The 20,419-nt window shown below is 42.0% G+C and overlaps 1 protein-coding gene across 3 annotated transcripts in view; it reads right to left on the bottom strand.

Moving 5' to 3' along the window:
- Positions 1-20,419, bottom strand: part of ARSB (arylsulfatase B) — a 167,534-nt gene that overhangs the window by 119,276 nt on the left and 27,839 nt on the right. The gene's annotated exons all lie outside the window — the stretch shown is intronic.

The raw sequence follows: 20,419 nt of genomic DNA on the forward strand, positions 1-20,419 counted from the left end.
AAAAAGGCCATAAAAAAGAAGGAAATCCTGCCATCTGTGACAACATGTTTGAACCTTGAAGGCAGTATGTAAGTGAAACAAGTCAGAAAAAGACAAATACTGTATGATCCCACATGCATGTGAAATCTATAAACAACGAACTCATAATAAGTAGACTGGTGGCTTCCAGGGCTGGGGGTGGGGCAATGAGTGAAGGTGATCAAAGGGTACAAACTTCCGGGTATAAGATGAATAAGTTCTAAGGACCTAATGTATAGCATGGTGATCAATAATACAGTATTGAATCCATGAAAATTGCTAAGAGAGTAAAGCTTTTATGTTCTTACCACACACACACACACACACACACACACACACACACACAGGTAACTATATAAGGTAACAGATGTGTTAACTAACCTTACCATTTAACCATTCTGCAATATATACAAGTATCAAATCATCATGTTGTACACCTTAAATTTACACAATGTTATATGATAATGACATCTCAAACAAACTGGGGAAAAAACAAATGGTAGCCATTAGGCACATGTGGCTATTGAGCACTTCAAATGTGGCTAGTGTGAATTGAGACATGTTGCAAGTATAAAAAACACATTAGACTTACTGTATTTTTGAAAAAGATTGTAAAATAACCCACCGATAATTTTTTATTTTTATTACATATTGAAGTGATAACATTTTGGCTATATCATCAGGTTGATAAAATATACTACTAAAATTAAATTTACCTATTTCTTTTTAGGTTTTTTGAATGTAGCAATTTAATTTTGAGAGAGAGAGAGCAAGAGCGAGCACAAGCTGGGGAGGGGCAGAAAGAAGAGAGACAGAATCCCAAGCAGGCTCTGCACCATCAGCACAGAGCCTAATGTGGAGCTCAAACTCACAAACCGTGAGATCATAACCTGAGCCGAGATCAAGAGTCAGACGCTTAACTGACTGCGCTACACAGGCGCCCCTGAAATGTAGCAATTTAAAATACGGATGTGACTCATACTTCTGGTTTGCATTATATTTCTATCGGACGACATTGATCACTACAACAATTCTTCAGCCACTCTCAGGATATACAATCCTTCAATCACACCACCTTTATACCACATCTTAACCACCCTCCACCAAGTCCTAAATTTCCCTCCTTACCTAGTTCACACTGCATGGTCCATCATTATAATCTCTCCTCTTTTGTTGTTTTAATCTTTTTTTTAGAGGGAGAGAGTGCACAAGCAGGAGAAGATGGGCTGAGAGAGAGAGAGAGGGAGGGAGAATCTCAAGCAGACTCTACATTCAATGCAGAGCCTGACAAGGGGCTCAATCCCATGACCCTGGGATCATGACCTGAGCTGAAATCAAGAGTCAGAAGCTCAACTGACTAAGCCACCCAGGCACCCCATTTGTTTTAAATTTTTTAATTGATGTATAATTAACAAAATGCTATATTAGTTTCAGGTGATCCATATAATACTAATAATTCAACAATTCTATACATTTCTTAGTGTTCATCAAGATAAGTGTACTCTTAATCTCCTTTACCTATTCCACCCATCCCCCATGTACCTCATATTCTCTTCATTATACAACTTTGCCCTTCTCTCCTTTCATTAAATTCAACCTCATTAAATTCAACTTTCCATGGCCTGTCAAGTATCCAAAAACCAAGTGGCATCAGTGTTTCCTTGGCCAAATTTTGTCATCACTAATTCTCTTTCTATTAGAAGCCCAAATGACTTGAGAACTAGCACATAACCAGAAGAAACAGAATGAGTGACAGTCTCAAAAGAAAAATCATTAACCAAAAAAATCCGAACAGAGTCCTACTCCCACATCTGCCTCGATCCAGCTGTGTGACCACAGAACGTAACTGAACCTATTTGGGGCTCAGTTTCTCGATGTATAACATGAAGCTCTTAGCCTTTCTAACTTCAACATGCTATGACTGGGTGAAGACAGTGGAAGCCAGTATGAACATGGGGCTATGAATAAATGCTTTCTGACACTGTGCTTGAGCCAAAACCAGCAGCTTGCGTGCAAGTAGTTTATTTTGGAAATGATCCCAGGGAGGAGTGAGAGACAGGAGTTGTTGAACAGGGAATGAGAGAAAGCCACACACTGTTGTGTTATCAAGCTGGCCACTGCCACAGGTGACTCATGCTCAATCTCACTGGTCCCCTGTGAGAATCCTGATGCAATTCATCTCATAAGTGTCACTCTGGGGGGGGGGGGGCGGTTAGAGGGAAGACATTTATGCACTGGCTCCCAATGAGTAAGCATGGCCCCATGGGCATCAACTTCAGACATCTGGGTATGTACACGTAAGCCTCTCAGTGTTGGACAACATGTGGGGTCAGGGCAGGACACAGTGGTAGCCCTGTGAGAAGCTGACCAAAGCCTACCCTGAACTGGTCACCAGAGCAGCTGCCGGAGCAAGACATGGGGCTATGAGGAGCCACCATGATGCATTGAGGTGTGGATGACAGAGACTGTCTGAATAATTGTGGTTTCTAAATAAAAGCCTAGAGCCATAGGATGCAATTGCTTTGCTTTTAACTATGGATCACGGTCCCTTAGACCCATCTCTTCATCTAAAAAGTGGAGAATCACATACCTACCTTGCATTCAGGGAAAGGCTTAAAACCAGAGTACTGCCATTCAGTGGTTTAAGAACTTCAGTGATATTTAGAAATGGACTCTTGGGCCATCAGCTTTTGCCTGCCCTGGTTGTTGAGAGCTTCATATAGGAGTGTATATAGCTCTTCTAACCCTTACATCACCTCCAACTGCAGTGTTATATGTGGGCTTCTGCCTCGTTTCCAAATGTGCATTCCAGTTTCCTGAAAACAAGGTCCCATCCCACAGCCTACCCAGCCCTGGGAACTTCCTCTTTCAGCAGGTACAGGGTTCTGCTCATGCAGCACAGCTTAATGGGGTCCTGCTGCAATCTGGACCTTTGAAACCTGAATACGATATAATATTTAGAGCACAACATATTGTCTGGAGATTACTGCTTTGGTGTCCTCAACGATGCGAAACGGCGAACGTCCAAATAGTGATGGTAGTAATAATAGCTGTAATTATTAAATTCCCACCTACACGAGGCCTGATATCAGATACTTTACATGAATTTTATTTTAATTCTCACAGTAGTCCTGTGAGTAAGCTTTATCCCCATTTGCACATAAGCAAACTGATGCTCAGAAATTTATCTAAAGTCACCCAGTTAGTAAGTGGTAGAATGAGAATCTGAGCTCAGGTTTGTCTGATTACAGAGCCCTGGCTCCGTCTTAACTACTGTCTCTTCAAGATGGGTCTCAAACTTGCTAGGTATTCTGGGCCTTTATAGACCAGCCTTGCCATCAACCTTCTGGAGCAGGTCCTATATCCAGCTCAGCCCTCTATTCCTAGCCTTACCCGGAACTGGTTTTCTATCCTCCCCTTGTCCCCAGCATGTCAAGTAGATTAATTTTCCAGGGAATTCTGCATTGACTGAAGCTGACTCTGTCTGGCATATGACTTGGGCAGCCTTCGGAAGTTAAAATGTAGTATCAATTTCTAGTGTGTTCTTTGAGTCAGGAGAAAATCAAGAGCCATTACTAACTTCCAATGGTGAGAGATGGACGCCCAATGCCAAGAATGGTAAAAGAGAACAAGGGGGAAGAAGTAGATTGTGCTTCAGAAAACAGACTGAATAGGAGTTGAGATAACAGCATGTAACTTTAAAAGCAAAGCATTGTCTCATTGGGGTGCCTGGGTGGCTCAGTCGGTTAAGCGTCCAACTTTGGCTCAGGTCATGATCTCACGGTTCATGAGTTTGAACCCTGCGTCAGCTCCGTGCTGACAGCTCGGAGTCTGCTTCAGATTCGGTGTCTCCCTCTCCCTGCCCCTCCCTGCTTGCACTCTGTCTCTAGCTCTCTCAAAACCAGATAAATACTTTAAAAAATAAAGTTAAAAAACAAAGCAAAGCATTGTCCCATAATACCAATATTGAAAATGACTCTTCCAAATATGTTTCTTACTTCTTACTCTTCACATATGGTGTACATACATGAGAGGGACAAGGATGCACTGATCATTATTACGGACCTTGCAAACATACTTTCACGGTTCTACGTACACATTAACGTATTCAAGTCCTGACTTACTTAAGAAAGCCAACACTGGCTGCCTGGCTGGGGTCTCCCAGGAAGAGGCCGTTTATGTCTGCTCCTTTCTGAACCCTTAGAGTTGGAGCATTTTTTTAACATAATCCATCATTTCTTTCTCCTTTACAATTCCCAGCAGGATCCCTCGTTGATGGTTATACAGACTGTGCACAAATCCACAGGAAGACGGTGTCTGCATTCAGTGTAACAAGTGATCTTGCTGAAGCTCCAAAACCAATTAGTGCTTCAAGACTTGAGAAAATATTATCAACAAAGGGACAGACACCCAAGGAAAAAAGTAAATAAATTCCTGCAGAGGAAATAAATGCCATTGGTTTTCAGTCATACACTGCAAGAAGTCTGACTGAATTCCTTAAGAATATGAGCTGACAAAGCAGAGAGAATGTGATAATGAAGGTTCCCACCAACTTTGCCTCCAAGAAGCTGGCAAGGATGCCTAAATCCTTTTTATCACTATTGGGAGGAAGGGAATAATACCAAGATCGAGACCTCAATTCTTCCTTACCTCTCTTAGCTCTCTGAACATTTTATAAATAACTGTAATATTAAACAAAGCACAGTGTAGAATTTAACAAAAAGGAGTACTCCTAAAAATGAGACACACCTCCAAACTTTTCAGAACAGCATGCTCTACTGTGAACAAAAGACGCTTTTGTACTCACAGAACCATGTGATACAGTGAATACAGTAGCTGGAGTGGAAAGCAAAAGATCTACATTTTCAAACCATTTTCGTTACTCGTCACTTGTGCTTCTCAACAAATGACCTCTCTGTGATTATGTCTCTATTTACAAAAAGGTGACGATTACTTCTAATCTACCTCAGAGAGTTAGAGAAGATAGCACAGCTCTACAACAAAGGACATTTTTAAAGACCTTAGAAACAACAGCACCCTGACAGACGACGTTAGTAATGGGGGAAGCTATGCAGGTACAGGGGTAGGCGGTATACGGGAAATTTCTGTACCTCCCTCTCAATTTTGCTGCCGACCGAAAATGCTCTACAAAAATATGACAAAATCTTTTTTTTTAAAAAGGCTTCTTTTCAGGAAAAGATTATTTCTATTTTATGGAGAAATACTTTATTAATAGGGAACTTGTCCAAAATAAACTTTACAATCTCAAAAAGGAAAAAGATTGCTGGAAATGGATACAGCAGTCTTGAGCGTATCTTTGATCTATATAAATACAAATGATGAAAATTTCAGGGAAAATATTTATGCAATATGGACATGTTGATCCAGGATCCCCACAACCCTGTTTGTTGTATGTTGTAACGATACTTCTTCCGACGCTGAGGAGTAAGTGCTATCATATCATAGCAAACAAAGATAGTTTGGGTTTTCCCTATAGTTGGAAAGGCTTTCTTTCCCTCCTACCTCAGTCATGTTGCATTCTGCATTTATGAAATAACAATAGATATGATCAATGTTCTTGCCCCAGTGCCCTTCTGCATGCTGAACTCACTCGAGGTATACACTTCAAGTAATGAAACTACCTTCTTTCTTTTTTTCTTTTTAACATTCCAACCCCAGATAATGCGACCAAGTTATCTCTTTCAGAGGCATCACTGGGAGGCAATACCCTTATTTCAGTGATGCTGTCAATGCTCAAAACTGTTACTGAATTTCCTTCAAAGTCAGTTGATGAGTCTCCTTAGCACAATGACCCCAGCTCCTGCTTTGTAGAACCTGACAGTCTACTCTGTGCTTTCCCATCTTAGCCAGATCATTAAGAGAGAAGACCTTCAATAAACAATCCCTGGGATACTCCCTAGAGGTAGGAGTTGCTATAATTATGAAGCTACTGTCTAGAGCGGCACTGTCCAATGGAAATATAATCTGAGCCACATAGGCAAAGATTTTCTAGTGGCCACATTTTAAAAAGAAACAGTTAAAATTAATTTTAGTAAATATTTTATTCAACTCAATATATCAAAAATATTATCATTTTAACATGTCATCAATATACAAAATACATTATTTTACAACCTTTTCTTACCAAGTCTTTGAAATTTGGTATTTTACACTTAACAGCACATCTCAATTCAAATTAGCCACACTTTACAGGCACAATAGCCACCTGTGGCTAGTGACCACCAGCTGGACAGCACAGATCTAGACTCCCGAATAATGAAAGCCAGTGCACTATTGAGTACTGGATTAACTGAAGGCTTCTTGACTTTTCTTAAACCCTTGAACTTGTGAGTAGATGACCATGATACAAGAAAGATGTTTATAACCCTGGGCAGAGTTTGGTATTAAAGAAAATCTCCTAACAATGGATGCCAGAAAACATGGAAATTAAAAGAGAAATGGTAAACACAGGTCCAGAGGCTCTTTCATCCACCAACAAGTCTGCCTCTGGCTAGCCTCTGACGCTATTCTAGCTTGGACAGGCTACATATGGTCTTTTCTCAAAGCTGGGAAAAGCCAGAGACAGCTTTGCAAGGGAGGGGTGCCCTTTGCCTAGCAAAAGCAGAACTCGTGATCGATCTAAGTTATCTAATGATTCACAACTCAAACATACTGAAAACAAAGGACTAGCATGGGGGCATAGGCCTGGGGAGCAGAGGGAGCCAGAGGGGCTGGAGAAGCAGAGACTGGAATGTGGTAGGGCTTAGGACCAGCAGGTGAGGAAGAAAAGAAAACCAAAGACTCAGGAAGTGCCTCTGAAGACCCTTCATTCCATCTATTATCCTAGGAGACCAAGGCAGCCAGGCCTCCCTGCGTTCTCAGCAAGAGTACAGACTCCACGCCCTGACCTAAGCACAGAGATATTTCATGTCTGTTGTGTGGGACAGAGGCAAATCCTATAGGGTTCCCCTCCCCCTTAGCGCTAACCACCATCAAGAGTTGCCATCACATCGGATATGCAGTATCAGAGAGCCTGGGCCTCCAGCTGGCATTCTCAACAGCTAAACAGAACCCTCAGCTGGGTGGCCCTACCTCCCACATGACTCAAGAGGAACCCCAGCTCCTGCCTCAAGCTCTAAGTAAGGATTACTCGGCAATTTTTTTGGGGGGTGGGGGATGAATGGAGTTGATTCTTTACAGAATTTTTAATTCTTCCATTAAAGGATCAGGAGAAAAGAGTAGAAACCTGAGATTTTGGATTTAAAAGATCCATACATTGTATTCTGTTCCAAAATTTGCCCTTATTTGTTTTAATAAGTGTTCTAAATTATTAACCAATTAAGTTGCTTATTTTTTCTTCCATACATGCAAGCAAAATTAACATTTCAAGAAGATATGTCCTGTTACACTATGGTTTTTATGTATCCCTTTGGACACCAATGGTAAGCCTGGGCTGGCCTAGTCACCGAGCCCACAACACATCTTGGCGCCCCTCTTCCTGCATGTCTGCTCATGCCTCTCCTTGCCCAAAATGTCCTCCCCACTCTTGCCATTCACCTACTGATAACTCCCTGATCATTCAAGCACAGTTTAACTCTTATCCCATTTCTTCTATGAAGCCACTCCTGACACACACACACACACACACACACACACACACCGCCATCCAGAGGCTCACTCCTCCAAGCTTCATCTCTCTATCTGTTCTACCCACATGACCTAGAAAGATGGCCTGTGCTGTTACAGAACGCATGCACATGTCTCCACCTGCAAGCATTTCATGAGTTCCACGCTAGATACTGAGCTGGACTAGTGGCTCCACATACTTGTTGTCCTCCTCCTGACCACCCACAGGCTACGTATTTCTTCTACACGAAGTGATTTTCAGCCTGGAGGTCGCAGAATAAACACAAGTCCTTCTAGGAGATGCGTCAGAGCTACGGACGTGTGAAAGGGCTTTTTGAAACCATAAAGGTGCCTGACCCCCTCCCCATTCCCAATCCCTGGGGAATCTGAATTAAAGACCATTCCCATCGCAGTAGGTGTTCTTTAAGAGAGACCCTATCTTGGGGCATCTGGGTGGCTCAGTCAGTTAACCATCCAACTTTGGTTCAGGTCACCATCTCAAGGTTCACAGGTTCGGGCCCCACGTCAAGCTCTGCTGACGGCTCCGAGCCTGGAGCCTGCTTCAGATTCTACGTCTCCCCCCCTCTCTGCGCCTTCCCTGCTCGTGCTCACATCAAACAAAATAGAGAGAGAGAGACCACACCTTACCTTCAGGTCTCCAGTACATTATCTCCAGGACCAGTACATTGTCTCAAATGAAAAACAGTCATCATGCTTTCTAATTGACTAATTCTTGTAACCAAAAAGCAACCTGCTCTCTCCACCTGGTCGACCTGCTGATGACCACAATCTGCCACAGACACGACTCATGCCACTCCTTCAGGGAGTTCACCAATGTGAACTCTGTGTACTGCACATAGGGCACTCCTGGAGATGGGACTGTCAGCACCAACCCCCCGCCCCCCCACCCCCGCCCCACCATGCAGCCTGTTCTATTACCTGCAGATCTGAGAAGCACTTTCTAACATCAAATACGACACCAAAGTGGGATTTTAAAGTGGCTCCACAAAGCTGGTATTCTCAGTCCAAACACAGTACCCCCTTCTCCCCCTCACCCCCATTTCTGTTACACTTTTGACTGATTTGTGTGTCTGTCTGTCAGAATATGTTACCAGATCACAAAATGTTTGAGGACAGAGGTCCAGCTTTTTTTTTTTTTTGGTAGTCTCTATAGGCACGGATGTCATTTTTAAGGCATGTTCAAATTTTTGAGACAATCTTTATTTTTTAAAAAATCCACACAAGTAGGAAAGTGCTCTGGGATGGAAATGATAAAAAAAAATCACTGTACTTGGAACAGTCATCTTAGAGGAGGTTGATTAGATGTGGCCCATACTGTGAGAGAAAAATAGAGAAGAGATCTCAGAGATTACAGTTGGTTAAGAGTGAAAACTGCCAGAAAGAAATAAACCTGTGGTGCCAATAATCTCTGAAATATTTTCTCATTAAGAAAACATGAAAAAAGAGCCCCACAAGGTTAAGGGTCGTTCTGTAAGAAGGGAACAAACCTGGAAGGCAGAATTTCTGTATACCACGCTTTGTTGGTGCTTTGTACCTAACTGCCAAAGTCAGCAAGAGAGGCGATTGAGGTTTGTTCGAATATGTTTTTATTATTGTTTTTAGGCCTGGCAGGAGGATCTCATGCTTCTGAAAGCAGAGGCCATGCAGCCTGTCTGAGGCCAAGCACAGCGGGGCCATCTCCCACACAGAGCTTGGGCCCCGGTTCCCAGGCCCTGGCAGACAAGTCTCCATAACCCCGGGAAGGAAAGACAAGAGACTGTCCTCGGCTAAGAAAGGCCCTCAGACCAAGTTAGAGAAGCACAGCCGTCACTGTATAAAGCCAGAGTGGGGAGGAACTGAGACAGAGCACAGGCAAAAGCCCCGGAGCTCCCCATATTTTGAGTAAATGCCTCTTTTCAAATACAGTCCACATGCACGCATAGCAGTTTCCACCGCCTCCCGGAAGACCCCACGCGTGCAGAGTGAAATGGGGAAGAATCAGACTGTTTGCGCTCTTACGCAGTGAAAAGTTAGCCACGTTCCTTTTGGTTGTTGTTGTTTTCTTCAACTCCTCCAGAGTAAACCCCCACGTTTACATTCTGGAAGATGTGAAATATAAAACTTACACAGCTTTTGTTTTTCAACTGAAATTATTGGCCCGCCTCTGAAACCTAAATTTGTATCTTCCATCTATTATTACTGACATCAGTTAAAAAAAATTCTAGACCAAAAATATGTGAAATGCAATCTACTTTAGGGGTGCCTGGATGGCTTGGTCAGTTAAGCGTCTGACTTCCACTCAGGTAGTGACCTCATAGTCTGTGGGTTCGAGCCCTGTGTCAGGCTCTGTGCTGGCAGCTCAGATCCTGGAGCCTGCTTCAGATTCTGTGTCTCCCTCTCTCTCTGGCCCTCTCCCGACTTCTGCTCTGTCTCTCTCTCAAAAAATAAACATTAAAAAAAAAAAAAACTTAAAAAAAAAAAGAAATACAATCTACTTTCTGGGGATTCATAAACTAATCATTCCTAAACCATTCTGTCCCCTCTTTCACCCTCCAGCTGCCTGCTGTGTATTTGTCTCCACAGCTTGCGGTGACCTGACTGTATATCAGCCCCTTCCTCCTGCTGATTGTGGTTCCCACATGACTGTTCCCATACAGAGCCTGCTTTCACCTTGCTTTACCCTCCAGAGCAGCCTGTCCACCTAACACTCCTCTCCGCTTCCCAGGCAGTTTTGCCTCCAACGAGTTTGGGGAGGAGTATAATATAAGAAATGGATCCATCTTAAACGTGGCCTCCAAAAATGGAATGAAAAAAATAAGAAGAAAGTAAATCCAAACCAACTGGAAAGCTTCTTGCAGTTTAGTCAATAAATATGCTCAGTTCACTATGCATCTTCCATTACTCATAAACTCAGGGAAAGAAAGCTTCTCATAGAAGTATGAAAATAGGGGCACCGGGGTGGTGCAACTGGTTAGCCTTCCAACTCTTAATCGTGGCTCAGATCATGATCTCACGGTTTGTGAGTTTGAGCCCCACATCAGGCTCTGCAGTGATGGTGCGGAGCCTGCTTGGGATTCTGTCTCTCCTTCTCTCTACCCCTCCCCCACTTGTGCACGCTTGCTGGCTCTCTCTCCCTCTCTCAAAATAAATAAATAAACTTAAAAAAAATTTTTTAAGTACAAAAATAAAGATTACTTCATGTTTTTCAAGATAAAAAGCTCAAATGTCAATAATACAGTATTATATTATAGCATATAATAAGCAGTATAATAAAACTTTGAATATCTATCCGATAAACTTAGGGAATAAGAAGCATCTTTGCCTTAGACTCTGAGCTTATGGGTTTAATGGTTTGTCACAGAGAATACAAACACAAGATCGTTCTGGGGAACTTTAAAACGTATTGGTTGGGGCGCCTGGGTGGCTCAGTCGGTTAAGCATCTGACTTCAACTCAGGTCACGATCTCACGGTCCGTGAGTTCAAGCCCCGTGTCGGGCTCTGGGCTGATGGCTCAGAGCCTGGAGCCTGCTTCGGATTCTGTGTCTCCCTCTCTCTCTGCCCCTCCCCCGTTCATGCTCTGTCTCTCTCTGTCCCAAAAATAAATAAACGTTAAAAAAATAAATTTTAAAACGTATTGGTTATCATTTTTCTCTCAATAAAATAATCAACAAATCTATATGATTATTACTATTGCTAATAATACTTTCAGGTGATCCAACACGCTTTGAACATGGCCATTAACATATCAAGTCTAAAGAGGTATAATGGATTAATGACTTCTGGCTGGGGAAAAGATCATGCTAGTCTCATAGTTTTGAACCATGTGTTCTTATTTCCCTCCGTGGTAGATATGTTCAATAAAGGTATAATTACAAAGAGAAAGGGGCGCCTGGGTGGCTCAGTCAGTTGAGCGACCGATTTCGGCTCAGGTCATGATCTCACGGTTTGTGGGTTCGAGCCCCGTGTCGGGCTCTGTGCTGACAGCTCAGAGCCTGGAGCCTGCTTCGGAGTCTGTGTCTCCCTCTCTCTGCCCCTCCTCACTCATGCTCTGTCTGTGTCTCAGAAATAAATAAACATTAAAAAATTAAAAAAAAAAAAAAAGAATTACAAAGAGAAAGACAGAGTGGACATACTGTATGACTTATCCCCTCAGCAGGTTTTCCTTTGCTTTGTCAGCAATGGATTTAAGTGTTCAAAGAACCTAGTGAGATTGGTATGCCAGCAGTCAGATGACTTTATTCCTGGCACAGACTTTCTATAATATTTATAAGTGTGCCAACTGCATAAGCGCGTTTGAACTGTGAAGGAGTCCTCCATTTGCCAGTACCAGTCTCTAAGAATATTCAATATATGAGGATGACATGAGATTTACGGGAATTCGTTAAGATTCTTTACTGCTCTGTTTAAGATACTAAATTCCATAGAATTTTGTGAAAGCTCAGGTAATAAATGTTAAAAGTTGAGGCTCTGTAATACGTTGCGCTGTTCAAGTAGAAACGTTCTGTTGAACGGGCTCCCGGCAGTGTTCCTTGATGGTGGCACTGCTGACGCCCGTGTCAAGACACTTCTCCACCATGCGTGGCTGGCTTCGGCACCGCAGGGGCCTGTCCTTCAGACGACTTCACCTTCAAGTCATGGTGACAACCACAACCGTCTCTGCACATTTGTAAACACTGTTGCAGAGCCCCAGACCAGTCTCAAGTGACCCACAGACCTACTGCTATGGGGACCACGTGGGCACTCTGGCCACTCCCCCAGCTCTCTGCAAATGCATCCCACTGCCAACAGAAGGGATGTCTCCATCCAAGGCTGTTGCCAACGCTGACAAAAGGTCTAAAAACACAGAATGACAGAACGATCGACTCTCCCAGTAACAAGAACTCTTAAGATAACTGGTCCAAGCTCTCCCGCGTATTTCTTCAATCTGCCCTTTCATCACCGTCAATTTCCCCTGCCTTTCTTCAGCGCCTCCTAATCCTCCAACCTCCTTCACTGTCACAGCCTCCTAAAAGGTATGCCTGCCTCCAACTATGCTCCACATCAATCTTAAAATGAAAATCTGATCCTGCCTCAAACCTGTCAATGCCTCCCTACAGCTTTCAACGTACCTTCGAGATTCCTTCCTGCAGATGCACGGACTCCCCTGCCATGTTCTCCAGCCTCACCCCTGGCCGTTCTCCATCCTGCACTCTGGGCTCCAGCCCCACTGAACCTCCTACAGAACTGCTCTCTCCTCTCTGCCCTTCATCATGTTTCTCTTTCAGAGCTGAGTATGCTGTCCAACCCCTTTCCTACCTGCACACTGTTTATCGGGCCAACTCATTCCCAACCTTTAAATCTCAGAAAGCCTTCCCAGATCCCTGGGCTCTGGTCGGCACTCCTACATCGTACACACAATACTGTGGGCTGCATCGAAACACACTTCCGCTGCATCATGATGATACATTTGCTTGTCTGCCTCGCTAGACTGAGCTTCCCAAGGCCTGGCATTACATCCTGTTTATCTTTCTATCTACAATAAGAGGCATAGTGAATAAATGAATGATCAGCCAACCTGCATTCACTAGATAATGCAACTGAGGCTACAGTCTACGTAACTAACTGGCAGGAAAGCTGATCATATCCTATCAGAGAGGGATCCGAAGGGTCATCTTTGTACAAAGATAACAGAGTATTATGTTTGTAATGAGACAAGCAGTTTTGTTAACAGCAAGAATAATCACACATTGTAAAAAGAGTGGCATTAATCTATCAAGGTTGTAATTATATGTAGTAAGGGCACGGGGCCATCGTGCACCTGGGTGGCTCAGTTGGTTGAGTGACCAACTCTTGGTTTCAGCTCAGGTCATGATCTCACATTTCATGAGTTCAAGCAGTGAATCAGGCTCTGCACTGACAACACAGAGCCTGCTTGGGATTCTGTGTCTCCCTCTCTCTCTCTGCGCCTCCCTCTCGCTCTCTCTCTCAAAATAAACTTTGAAAAATTGTTTAAAAATATGTGTAGGTAAGGAAAAAAGATAAAATAAAGTGTCCAGGAGTGCCTGGGTGGCTTAGTCAGTTAAGCGTCCGACTTCAGCACAGGTCATGATCTCCCAGCTCGGGAGTTCGAGTTCCACGTTGAGCTCTGTGCTGACAGCTCGGAGCCTGGAGCCTGCTTTGGATTCTGTGTCTCCCTCTCTCTCTGCCCCTCCCCTGCTCACACTCTACCTCTGTCTCTCTCTCAGTCTCTCAAAAATAAATAAACATTAAAAAAAAAAATTTTTAAAGATGTTTTCTTCTTAAAATAAAGTATCCATTTCAGCAACATTTTAGTACAGTCACAATGTCGTGCACCCATGTCCTCAGAGATTGCATTTTTTAACAAACTTCCCACTGCTTCAGGTGGTCCCCAGGTGGCAAACTAAGAACAACCACCTCAAGTGTTCTGATAATGATAATAAAGAATGAGAAGCCTTGTGGATCACCCTCAGATTATAAAAGGAGATTTAAGAAAAAAAAGTTAGCTTTCCCAAACATCTAAACCTAAAAAACATATGCCTTTGCCTCTCTCTTTCACTAAATGAAGCTAGTTTATTTCAGTGTTTTTTTTTTTAAGTTTTTTTCTTTATTTTGAGAGAGAGAGAGAGCAAGAGCACATAAGTAGGGGAGGGGCAGAGAGAAGGAAAGACAGAATCCCAAACAGGCTCTACACCATCAGCACAGAGCCCAATGTGGGGCTTCAACTCACCAACCATGAGATCATGACCTGAGCCAAGATCAAGAGTTGGACGCTTAACCAACTGAGCCACCCAGACACCTCTTCCCTTTTATCAATGCTCTCTCTCTCACTCTCTCTCTGTCTCTGTCTCTCTCTCTCTCTCTCTCTCTCTCTCTCTCTCTCTGTTTTGGTCTCTCCCTATCTGTCTCCTTCTTGACACCTGCCCTGTACCTAGTCTGCTCTAAGATTTTTCTTTTTTTATTTAAAAAAAAAATTTTTTTACATGTATTTATTTTTGAGAGACAGACAGAGACAGAGCACAAGTGGGGGAGGGAGAGAGATAGAAGGAGACACAGAATCAGAAGCAGGCTCCAGGCTCTGAGCTGTCAGCGCAGAGCCCAATGTGGGGCTTGAACTCACGAACCATGAGATCATGACCTGAGCCAAGATCACAAGTCAGATGCTTAACCAACTGCACCACCCAGGCACCCCTATTTCAGGGTTTCTTATACTAACGGATTCAACATTTATTTGTTTGGACGTACCCAGTATTTTGATGCCTACAAAGTAGGGCAGTGCTAGGCAAAGTCAAGTGGGAAATCTGGAAGAAATGAATCACCACTCTAAAATCAGCCAGACCCAGGCCCTGTTTCCTTGGGTTTTAATCACATTATTATAGCACATTATTAAATTTTACTTCAGGCAATGAAACTGTCAGTGAACACAGAAAAAGTCTCCAGAGGAAGAAGTACAGTAAGGTTTCTCCTTATAGTCAAACTCTCATCAATATGTAAGTGAAACTGGTTATTCTGTTAAGAGTTAATATAAATATATAATAGTTGCATGAAGATGTTAAGATCCATCACCGCTTTCTCTTCAAGGCTTTAGAATCAGTTTCCCTAGTTTTAACTCATGATCTAGTCCCTCCAGAGTTGACTCTAATTTTAGCTCATTTTACTCCGGGTCAGACTTCGGTGAAGATTCCTGGAGTTTAGCAACTATAAAGATCAGCATGGTGATAGAAGCTCAGGTTAAAACGGTATCTTCTTATCAGCCACTAGCACGGCTTCTCTTAAGTGATATCCTACTGAAATAACAGACACAGAATACGAGGAGTAATAGCATGTTGTGATGAGTTAGAATAAGATGAAAACTTCTCACAATGTGAGAAACCAGGACTGACTGACAACCTGTTGTACCCAAGAGAATCTCGGAGACATTTCCACAATCAGTAAGGCCAAAGAAGCTGGGCTGAAGACACGAGGGCTGGCAAACCCTGTTTGCCTCATGACACAGAACCAGTCCACCTACCTGAAAAGAGGCAGGAAGGCAGCCTGGGAGGGGACCGCACTAATTTTTTATGTGATCAGAGAATTATTACTTCCTCCCTTTCTCATATGCAGTTACAGGTCACATGTCCCAGAAAACAATGAGGAGGAGAAGAAAAGCGTCTGACAGTGGGGCACACTGTACCCTGGGAAATGCCCCTGAAGTAAAGTCCTGAAGGTGTGGAGATAGAAAAAGTCTCGTAGCTGTGCAAGCTGGGGTTCTTTTAGCTGTCCAAGAACCAGGTGGCCAAAGAGAGGGAAATGTCAAGTACATCATTCAGGTTTACTCAATGCCTAAAGGCCACTGACCTCAAACTATAGGCTTGAGAAGGAATTAACCAAGAAACAGTGACCCGAGGCCAAGAGATGGCCACGTGCTCTGTGTGGAAAGATTCTTCACTGCTTATACTGAGAGGAAGAATATATAGCTGATAATGATTTACAGTGAAAATGAAGATTTTACCCAAGGTCTATTCAGGAAGATTCAGGAGAAGCATAGGTTCTATGAACAGAAATGTAAAAGCCAAAAGTAGAGACAAGGGACAATCGGATGAGCTAAAAGGAAAAGAAGATGTGACGCAAAAGCCTAATCAATTCCGGCCAATAGGTGCTGACGTCAAGTAGATCTGCGCTTAAATTCTGGCTCTTCCATTTGTTAGATGTGTGGTCCTCTGAATCCACTCAGGCTGCTCTAACAAAATACCACAGACCAGGTGGCTTATAAACAACAGAAATATCCTTCTCACAGTTCTGGAGGCTGGAAAGACCAAGATCAAGGCACCAGTATGGTCACCTAGTGAAGGCCCTCTTGCTGGTTCACAGCTGGTTTCCTCTTGCTGTGTTTCCGCATGGAGGAGGAGGCTAGGGACCTCTCTGGGGTGGCTTTTATAAAAGTACAAATCCCATTCATGAGGGCTCTACCCTTCCTTGTAACCCAACCACCTCCTAAAGGCCCACCTTCTAACCATCACATGTGAATTCTGGGTAGACACATTCAGACCATAAGAGTAGCTTTGGACAAGTCACTTACCCACTTTAAATTTTGGTTTCTTCACTTACAAAATGCGGATAAAGAAACCTACTTTGCGAGGTCGCTTTGAGCTTTAATGCTAACAACATGACCAACGGTGAGAAAGTAGAGGGAAGGCTCTAGAACAGGGCCTGAGCATGCAGTAAATATTTAACAAACAGTAGTCATTATTATTACTAATGAGCTTTGAAGAAAAGGGAACTGACTGAGGCAAAGAAAGGACCACAGGAAACTAAAAACACAATCAATAATAATCAACATTGGGGAATCTAAAGAACAGAAGCCGAGATGCAACAATGTCTAACTGGTGTTTGCAGGGGAGATCCAGAAGACTGAGAAAAGGGACAGAAAACTGAAAATAATGACAAAAAAGCTGAATCAGTGATTCAACCTATTAATTGAAGCTATTTTTTGAGAAAGAAATCGAGCAGAACAAAAGCAATAAGCTAAAATATGCACAAGGAAAACTTCCAGAGTGAAAAATAATCCCAGCATGCAGATCAAAGGGCTCATATATTTCAAGCAAAATTAATTTTTAAATATTTTAAAGACCTACACCTACATGTAATTCAGCAAAAAATTTAAACTATGGAGAAAATTAAAAAAAAAAATCCTCCAAAAAAGGTTCCAGGGACCAGCTGAACCAGAGAGATCTTTCAAACAATCTGTAAACTGTTCCAGAGCATTAAAAAAAAAAATAAAGGAAAAACCATCCAAATTATTTTATGAAGTGAGCACAACTGAGACAACAAAACCGACAGGGTAGAGAAGAAGCCACCAACCCCACTTTCACTTCTGAATTGATATAAAAGTCCTAAATAAAACCCTAGCAAACTGAATTCAGCAGTCTAATAAAAATTTATATACACATGATCACATTGGATTTAGCCCCAAAAAGCAAAGACGACCCCAGATCAATTCATCCATTAACATACCATAGTGTTAAAATATAAGGCAGCCTTATTATAAGGTAATCCCCATTATCTCATCGTAAAGCTTCAAAAAAATGTTTTGGCAACTTGAATAAGTAATACGCTGTGGGTGTTTATGAAATGATCAACTATTTAAAATTTAATTATGTAAACACATTTGAAATCATATAATAAAAGATCTTCAAATACTGCTTTTCCGACTGCCACATATCATGAAAAAATATTATTACACCTCTTCCCATGCATAGTTGACAGCAATATCCATTGTCACAGGAGCCACTCTGAGATATTTAAGTTTTCCAGAGGAAAACTTCTGTTTGAGCACTTTTCTCTCTACATATGATAACATTAATCCATATATATTTTCATGTCAAGAAATCATTTATCCTTAAATTGTATAATTAAGATCTCTACAACAAAGGCTTGTTTTATAAACTTATAACTTTCAGTTCTTACAAGTGTGAGGTCATTTCCCGGGAATAATTACTAAATGGTATTAAATGCCTTGGCCTCCTTTTTTTATTGATTCTTTCTAGTGACCTCCATAAGCATTCAATTCCAGAGCTGATTAAAGTGCTTTACCAGGCTGTTCAAAATAAAGTAAACTGAGAAGACTCTCAAGTATAAGATGTCTCCCCTTTTTCTGAAAAGGGTAAATGTGGGGGGGTGAGGGGGTGACACATGTTATCCTATGGTCAACCCTTTTCACAGGAGGGCATACTTAGAAAATGAGAGTACTATTTGTATAGCACTAAAGCAACTGAACGACACTACTCCTGGCCATGCCCAGCTTCCTCAACGGATCAATACTGCAACAAACCATGGGGAAAGGTCTGCTATATCATGAGGTCCAATAAGAACATCCAGGTCATCATCTGCATCATCTCAGAGGCAGGAGCCTGCAGTGGAGCCAAAAAGGTTGCTGCCTGGCTCTGCCTGGCCATGTGGCCTTGGGGAGGTTACTTGGCCTCTCTGTGCTTCAGTTCTCACATCTGCATGATGGAATAATAACAGTCCCCAGAGAATTACTGTAAGGATTAACTGAGCTAACTCATATAAAGCACTTTGAACTCTGTCCTACACATAGTAAGCCCTCAATAAATGCCAGATTCAATACCAATGCCTAGTTAAAAGCAATACAAAACTCGGGCACCTGGGTGGCTCAGTCGGTTGGGCGTCCGACTTCGGCTCAGGTCATGATCTTGTGGTCTGTGAGTTCAAGCCCCGCATCGGGCTCTGTGCTGACAGCTCAGAGCCTTGAGCCTGTTTCAGATTCTATGTCTCCCTCTCTCTCTGACCCTCCCCCATTCATGCTCTGTCTGTCTCAAAAATAAATAAAAACGTAAAAAAAAAGGTGGAATCTCTGATTTAAAAAAAAAAGGCAATACAAAACTGCCCTTTAAAAAAACTGTAAAAAAAAAAAACTGCGAATAGAATACCCAGATTAATTCCTCAACATGTCACTTTGCACACCTCACATAGTCACTGTACAGTAAAAAATCACCAGAATACAAGTCCTGTCCTCACCCTTGGGAGTTTCCAATCAAATTTTTAGGTTTCAGCCAAGGATCACCAGGGATTCGAGAAAGCCTCTTTCATGAAAGACAGCCCAAAAAATATACAAATGACCTTAGAAGGAAGAGAGGTAATGGTGGGAGTACAAGCAAACTTAAAAATATATGTACAGGTTCACATATATACGCATATACAAGTATACGTAGGTTTATACACATATCTACATACACACTCACACCTACATAAAATGAATAGTTAAAAGCATAGGCTTTGGTGAAGGAAATTATTACATATAAAGTAAAAAGAGAACTTTATAAAACAGGAATTATCAGAAAATAAGAAAGAGTTCTTAATAATTAAAAAAATGTGGTGGTTGCAACGCATTTAATAGAAAAGGTTACAAAATAATGATAAGGAAATTTCCCAAATAGTAGAAGAAAAATAAAGAAAATAGCAGAGAAAAAAAAAACTAAGAAAATTAGAGTATTGATCCAATATCGAAATAACAGGAGTTTTATAAAGAAAGAATAGGAGAAAGGTAGGCTGAAGGGCCAAAAAATTCTGAAATAAATAATAGAAGAAAACTTCCCATAAAAAAAGCATCTTCATTTTCAGATACAAAGTGCTCTCTGAGTACTCAGCATGATGGACAAACCAAGATCTATTACTATAGCACATTGTAGGGAAATTTTAGAAAACCATGTCTAACGAGAGGGAGGAAAAATCACATATATAACAGACGAGGAATCAGAAAGGCATTGCCATAATGAAAACTATTTTCAAAAACCTTCTTTTTTTTCTGTAATCAACATGTATGAATTTTATTGTCAGAAAACAATCTTAATACAAAAAAAAAAAATCCATACTTGGAGACTCTAGCCTAGTTTTAAATGGCTCCATTTCTAATCTGTCTTCTTAATGTCACAATCTGTCTCTACACTGATACAGAACTGCTCTTGTCAGAAGTTCTATTCACAGAGGATGCCCAGGCTGGAGAGACCGCCTGAGAACAAGCCACTCCAGGAATCCAGTACCCAGCTGCCCTGCATATGAGTGATGTCCGCTCATACTTACTCAGGTGGTGAGAGCTTGTTTTCAAGCATTCTCCCAGAATATTTTGACATCTGAAGGAAGAGGGGGAAGGCCCATAATTCTTTCCTTAGACCCATTTTTCTATCCATTATTATCACGTCTCCGTTCTTGCAGTTAACATTTATTTTAATAAGGTACTGCTAAATGCTCCAATTTGTCTTCATTCCATTTATCGAATAC

Source organism: Panthera leo, chromosome A1, assembly GCF_018350215.1.
Source record: "Panthera leo isolate Ple1 chromosome A1, P.leo_Ple1_pat1.1, whole genome shotgun sequence".
Lineage (NCBI taxonomy): Eukaryota > Metazoa > Chordata > Mammalia > Carnivora > Felidae > Panthera > Panthera leo.